The sequence below is a fragment of the Lycium barbarum genome, chromosome 12, assembly GCF_019175385.1.
Source record: "Lycium barbarum isolate Lr01 chromosome 12, ASM1917538v2, whole genome shotgun sequence".
In the NCBI taxonomy this organism is placed as follows: Eukaryota; Viridiplantae; Streptophyta; class Magnoliopsida; order Solanales; family Solanaceae; genus Lycium; species Lycium barbarum.
Genome location: NC_083348.1, coordinates 1377660 through 1384894, shown reverse-complemented (window position 1 = coordinate 1384894; position 7235 = coordinate 1377660).

Genomic DNA, 7235 nt, shown 5'->3' with positions numbered 1-7235 from the left:
GAACTGACGAAGAATTTTGTCCAAACGTTCAACAAAAGGAAATTCAATAGCTTTCCCTTGAAGTTTGTCTAAGTGCTTAACAGTTGACTCTTCTATCTCCAAGTAGCAGTAGGTTGAGGCTCTTCATCGACACTTTTGTTGTCACATAATATATTTCTTACAAAATATTATTACACACTATTTGAGCATGGTTGTTATAGAGAGGTAATTTTACAAAGAGTATACCGCTATAATGGATGTCATTGCTATTATAGGCAAAATGTTGTTATAGAGAAGTAAAATATAACATAAAAAATCGATTCCGGAGAAAATTAGGCCGTTATAGTGAAATGTTGTTATAACGAATGGAAATTATAGAGAGGTTTGACTGTATTTGTAATTGGTAATTCTATTAGGATTGTATTACTATATCTCTTTCTTCTTTGATAACTTTGGCAATAGACAATTCGTTTTCACCTTAAATCATTATGGGCGTATTTGGTACAAAGGAAAATGTCTTTCACAAAAAAAAAAAAAAAAAAAAAAAAAAAAAGTGGGTTTTCACTTATAATTTGTGTGTTCAGTACCCAAGCAAAAATATTATCCTAAAAGCATTTGTATATAATCAAAGTCAAATACTAAGGAAGGTGGAGTCTATAGGGGGTGGGGAGTGGGTGAAGATGAAGTATGTTGAGGATGTGGAAGACACAATCAATGTGGAATGACATTTAGAAATTGTTTTCGCTACTCCCACTAAGAAAGTCATATTCCTCAATTTTAAGAAACTTGTTTTCCTAGCTAGAAAAATACAACAATAACAGACCCAATGTAATCTCACAAGTGGGGTCTGGGAAGGGTTGGATGCACGCAAACCTTACCCCTACCTTTGTGGAGTACAGAGGTTGTTTCCGATAGATCCTCGGCAAAAAAAAAAAAAATTCAAAGCAGGGCAGCAAGAAAATAAGAAGACGAAATAGCAGAATATAAAAAGCACATGAAGCGACAGTTAGTAATAACCACTTAAGAATGATTACTAAATACTACTACTAATAAGAAGAAGCGGAGGAGGGGCTAGCCCCCTTCGTATCCCACAGAAGGGCATTATTGAAATATTATACAACCTCTTCATTTGAACCAATTTTCGTTGCAAAAAAAAAAATGAAAATAAGATAGGTGTGCGTAATATCACAACGCACAAAGGTGGTCAGTTTGATAAAGGTAAATTTGGAGGGGAGACTTTGAAATTATCCCTAAAATCTAGGGCAATTTGCACGATTGCCCTTATTCGGGTGTGGTCTTTAATTTGGCCCTCAAATTGTTGGTCTTTAATTTTTTCCCTTCGTCTAAAATAACCCGAGGTTCTGAGTTCGAACCCTGGCTCAGTTAAAAAAAATGCAAGGCAGACGTTCGTAGTAAAATTAGGCCTATTCGGGTAAAAGTTAGGCCTCTATACAATTCCAAAAAAAAAAAAAAATCTCCCTTGCAAAATTTCACAAGGCAAACTTTTGCCTTAAGGCAGAATTCTTGCAAACTCGGCCTAAAGGCATAATTTTAAGGCAAATTCTGCCTTATAAGGCGAAATTTTCGCGAAGCCTTGCCTTGCGAAATTATTTTTTTATAATGAGTGCGAGTTCGAACCCAAAATCCCGAAGTATTTTCGCCACTTTCTTAAGTGAAGGACGAAAATTAAATACCAGCAATTTGAGGGGAAAAAATTAAAGACCAGCGACTCTGAAGGGCAATTCGTGCAAAAAAATGTAAAATCTATTGTAGCACCTAAAAATACTTATCAACTATTTACAATAAGCTTGTTCAAACAAGTTGGTTTCTCTTTTCAAACTCAATATAATTATTGTTCGTATACAAGGTAAATTCATTTATTTGTGTCAAATCCAGATGAACATTTTTTTGTCATTGGTTTTGTCAGCAACTGTTTGTATGCATCAATTCGAGAACGTCATTATTAAACTCTTCTGAGTTACTCTTATGTGTCAATTCGAGAATGTCATTTTTTAAACTCTTCCGAGTTACTCTAAAGTATACAATTTAGTCAGTTATAGTAAGAAGCTGACATTTCACGTGTACATCATATATTACGATGTCAAACGCATAATGCACACGTAGAACTGTTGATCTCTTAATATAACAGACTAAATTGTACGCTTTAGAGTAACTCAAAAATTTTAAAAAATGACTTTCTCGAATTAACCTAATGATTAGTTTATAAACTTAGTGAACGTATCTCTTTTCAAATTCAATATACATTCAAAACTCTCTGTAACATCATTGGATATGAAATTTTTGACTGGTATAGCGAATGATTGTTATACACCTATAACAACACTAGTCTTTAGTGTACGTGCATTGCACGTGTGCATCACGTGAATCAATAAATAATTTATATAAGAAGAATGCATTTTGCTTTAAAATAAATGCAATTATCTAAAAGATGAAAATGGATACTCCGTATTATTACGCGGGCAAAATAATTGAATTCAATATTTACTGGACATGCAAACAATAAGAATTTAGTTAAGTTAATTATATATTATTTGTGACTGACTAACTATGGATACTTTAGTCTATGAGAGACAAATATATTGTATTTCACATAAAATCTTTTTTATAACGATGTTTTTAGTGTACGTTACGTTCCTTTATGAGATGATAACTTTTAGTGGGATTATGTTTCTCGATGACATCAAATAAAGCACACTGTCAAACAATAGCTAATTGAATTTTCCGCAGTATATTTTTTCACAAGGACAATTATATTACACTTTCAATGGGAATATCAATGTCAATTACAAGAGTTTGGTCATGACGAATTAGTCAAATCTACAAAAAGAATCATACACCAAGAAACTCGTCTACAAAAGAAAGAAGCCAACAGTTTCACGTGTACACCATATATTACGATGTCAAATGCATGATGCACACGTGGAACAGTTGGTCTCTTATTGTATATTGAGTTGATCTCTTTTCAAACTCAATATAATTATTGTTCGTATACAAGGTAAGGTCATTTATATATGTCAAATCTAGATGAACATTTTTTTTGTCATTGTTTTTGTCAGCAACTGTTTGTATGCGTCAATTCGAGAATGTCATTTTTTAACTTTTCCGAGTTACTCTAAAGTGTACAATTTAGTTAGTTATAGTAAGAAGCCAACCATTTCACGTGTACACCATATATTATAGTGTCAAACGCATGATGCACACGTGGAACAATTGATCTCTTACTATAACAGACTAAATTGTACGCTTTAGAGTAACTTAGAAAAGTTAAAAAATGACTTCCTCGAATTAATCTAATGATTAGTTTATAAATAATTAGTGAGCGTGCCTATTTTCAAATTCAATATACATTCAAATCTCTCTATAACTTCATCATTTGATCAAAAAAAAATTAGTGCTATAGCGAATGACTGTTATATTTTCACAGGGGCAACTATGTTACAGTTTCAAGGGGAATATCAATGTCAATTAAAAGAGTTTGGTCATGACGAAGTAGTCAAATCAACAAAAAGAATCATACACCAAGAATATCATCTACAAAAGAAAAAAGCCAACTGTTTCACATGTACACCAAATATTACGGTGTCAAACGCATGATGCACACGTGGAACAATTGGTTTCTTACTGTATATTGAGTTGATCTCTTTCAAACTCAATATAATTATTGTTCGTATACAAGGTATGTTCATTCATATATGTCAAATCCAGAAGAACATTTTTTTTTTGTCATTGGTTTTGTTAGCAACTGTTTGTATGTGTCAATTCGAGAATGCCATATTTAACTTTTCCGAGTTACTCTTATGCGTCAGTTCGAGAATGTCATTTTTTAACTTTTCTGAGTTACTCTAAAGCGTACAATTTAGTCAGTTATAGTAAGAAGCCAACCATTTCACGTGTACACCATATAATACGGTGTCAAAGGCTTGATGCACATGTGGAACAATTGATCTCTTACTATAACAGACTAAATTGTACGTTTTAGAGTAACTCAGAAAAGTTAAAAAATGACTTTCTCTAATTATGCACCTATAACAACACTAGTCTTTAGTGTACATGCATTGCACATGTGCATCACGTGATCAATAAATAATTTATATAAGAAGAATACATTTTTCATTAGAATAAATGCAATTATTTAAAATATGAAAATGGATACTCCATATTATTACGTGGGCAAAATAGTTGAATTCAATATTTACTGAACATGCAAACAATAAGAATTTAGTTAAATCAGTTATATATTATTTGTGACTAACTAACTATAGATAATTTAGTCTATGAGAGACAAATATATTATGATGTTGTATCTCACATAAAATCTTTTTATAACGATGTTTTGATTGTATGTTACGTTCCCTTATCAGATGATAACTTTTAGTGGGAGTATGTTTCCCGATGACATCATATAAAGCACACTGTCAAACAATAGCTAATTGGATTTGCCGCAATATATTTTTTCACAGGGACAACTATGTTACACTTTCAAGGGGAATATCAATGTCAATTACAAGAGTTTGGTCATGACAAAGTAGTCAAATCGACAAAAAGAATCATACACCAAGAATATTGTCTACAAAAGATATCGGTCAAGATACATTAACATTACATGTCATTATATCATACAATAAAATATCTATAATTACAAATACTATGTAACTAACCCACATTAAATCTATTTCTTTGAAAGATACCCAATTACTCTATTTATAAATAAGTCAATTTTAAATTGATAGCCATCTATTAGACATTGAAACAAAAATCACAACCGGCTAATTTTCAATAATATGCAATTGTCTATCAAGAATACACGATCATAATAACTTCTAGAACAAAAACTTAAAGTATAAAAGTTTTAGCTCAAATCACAAGCAAGTTTACCTCCGCACTCCTCGACTCTATCAAGATTTAATGTTTAAAAATGTGGAGTACATATTTCTTTTATAGGAGTGTTCATCTCCTTTCTAATCTAAATTATTTGGGATAATTTCAGAGACCTCCCTCACATTTAACCTTATAACACGCACTTCCCTTATGGTTTAAGATATTACACTCATCTCCCTTATTTTAAAGTTTTTGTAACCAAACTTATTTTAATGATAAAACTTATCCAATGCTCCAGAATTGCCCTTTCTTGACATTTCTACTATATACTGGTTGCGCGAGGCTCGTGCTAAGCCCGAGCCCAACTCGTGATACAAAAAAATAAATTTAATAAAAATATATTATTATGTCGCATTTTAATTTCTATTGCATAATTAATTTAAAATCTAGTGACACATTAATCATGTCTTGTTAGTAAGTCTTCATAATTATTAAAGTTTCTTAGTCATATAATTGAATAGTTTTTAAAGAATAAATTATGCGGAAGGAAGTTTGGAAGGACAATTAGCAAATACAAAGACACGAGATTCAATATTCACCAAAGAAGCAAAACATTGAAAGTTTGAAATAAATAAAGGATGTGTTCGGTATGAAGTTTTTTTTCATGTTTGGTTTGTCAAAACTTTTGAAAAATATTTTTTAGGAAAATAAGTTCATTAAAATGAGGAAAATGACTTCCCTAGTAAAAGTAGGAAAATCAAGTTCAACAAATGACTTCCACATTTATTGTGTCCTCCCCACCTTCCAATACACCTAATTTTCACACACCATCGTAGCTTCCATCCCACCAACCACCACCCCACACCCCCACACCAACCTCCACCTCCCATATTACTTGTTTAGGCTATATAAAAGTGATTGTAGCATAATATATTTTGCTTACGTATAGAAGAAAAATAAAATAAGAAACACCACTTATTTCACTTTTTGTTCATATCGAACACACCAAAATAGAAGAATATTATCACGGCCCAAATTCACTAAATCGCGCGGGCACCTACCGTTTCCCACCTCGGTAGGTGAACCCTTTCCCAAATCATCAATTCAAACCACAATAAAGTAAATAGAGTTGAATAAGTAGGAGCCTGAATCATAAATAATCATAAGTGCGAAATATAAATACAATCCCCAGGGAACTGGTCTGACTCGTACAAGAGCAACTACAAGAATGTCTAATATACAAGTCTGAAAGTCAAATAAAAAGTTGTTTGAATGATGGAATATAAAGACAAGATAGATTAGCCTCCGAGTAGCGACCCGTCAGATGTTAACCCTAGACACTCGCAAGCCAGGCCTCGGAAATCAGCCTCGAGAAGTGGAAGTGGAACCTGTCTCAATCTCTACACCCCGAAAAGGAGTGTAGCAAGGTAGCATCAGTATAAACAACACGTACTGAGTAGGCATCATAGGCGGACAATAGTAAGTTAACATATATAAAGGGAGAGACTGGAGAATAGACATGCTCACTATCAGGTATAAACACCACACAATCCAAGAATAACAACGCAAGTACATAAAGATCAATTAGTCGAAGCATCGCCTATGGTGAAGCACCTAAACACAAGTCTTGCCAAGTTTCCCATGATTCCACAGAATAACCATAAACACTAGTACAACCAATAAGGTCACTCTGTAACCTAAAGTATCAACCTAGGAGAAAGTCTCTACTCCTCGAATCCGTCAATTCCCAAATATATACTAATCAGTCACAAGACGATCTCAAATCAGTAACCAAACAAGAAATCAATGTTTACGAATACCGCACAGTACAAATAATAATCACAACTAGAAATAAGATGTATAAGTGAATGAAATATGAATGCAATGCTATGCAATGATATATAGTGAAACAGACATACTTTTGGGGGGGGGGGGGGGGGGGGGGGGGGGGGGGAGGGGCAGTGGGGGACGATGTCCACCATCTGATAGTCATAACCCCTGGGGGACCCGCGAAGTCCATGTATAAGTCATACCGTATCACACAGCCTATAATGACTCCTCAACCGAAACTCTTCGCTAGCCACTTTGTATCACACAGCACAGAGATGGCTACGCGATAATAATTTCATAAGAATCACAATTACTCCCCCTCTGATTTATCATTGTCGCACCAATATCAAGATCACACTAATATAGCATGGATATGAGAATGTATGTCATTCAATGAGAGTATCAAATGCAACATTTTCACTTCAGTCTACACAAGAACACTTATCACAACAACAATATCATATATTTTCTTTCCTTTCCAACGACATCAACATATGATAAATACGGTCTCCAACTCATAAGGTCAATCACTAAGCATCCAGTCTAGAATCATGCAACGATCTATTATCTTTTTTAACATCGTCGGT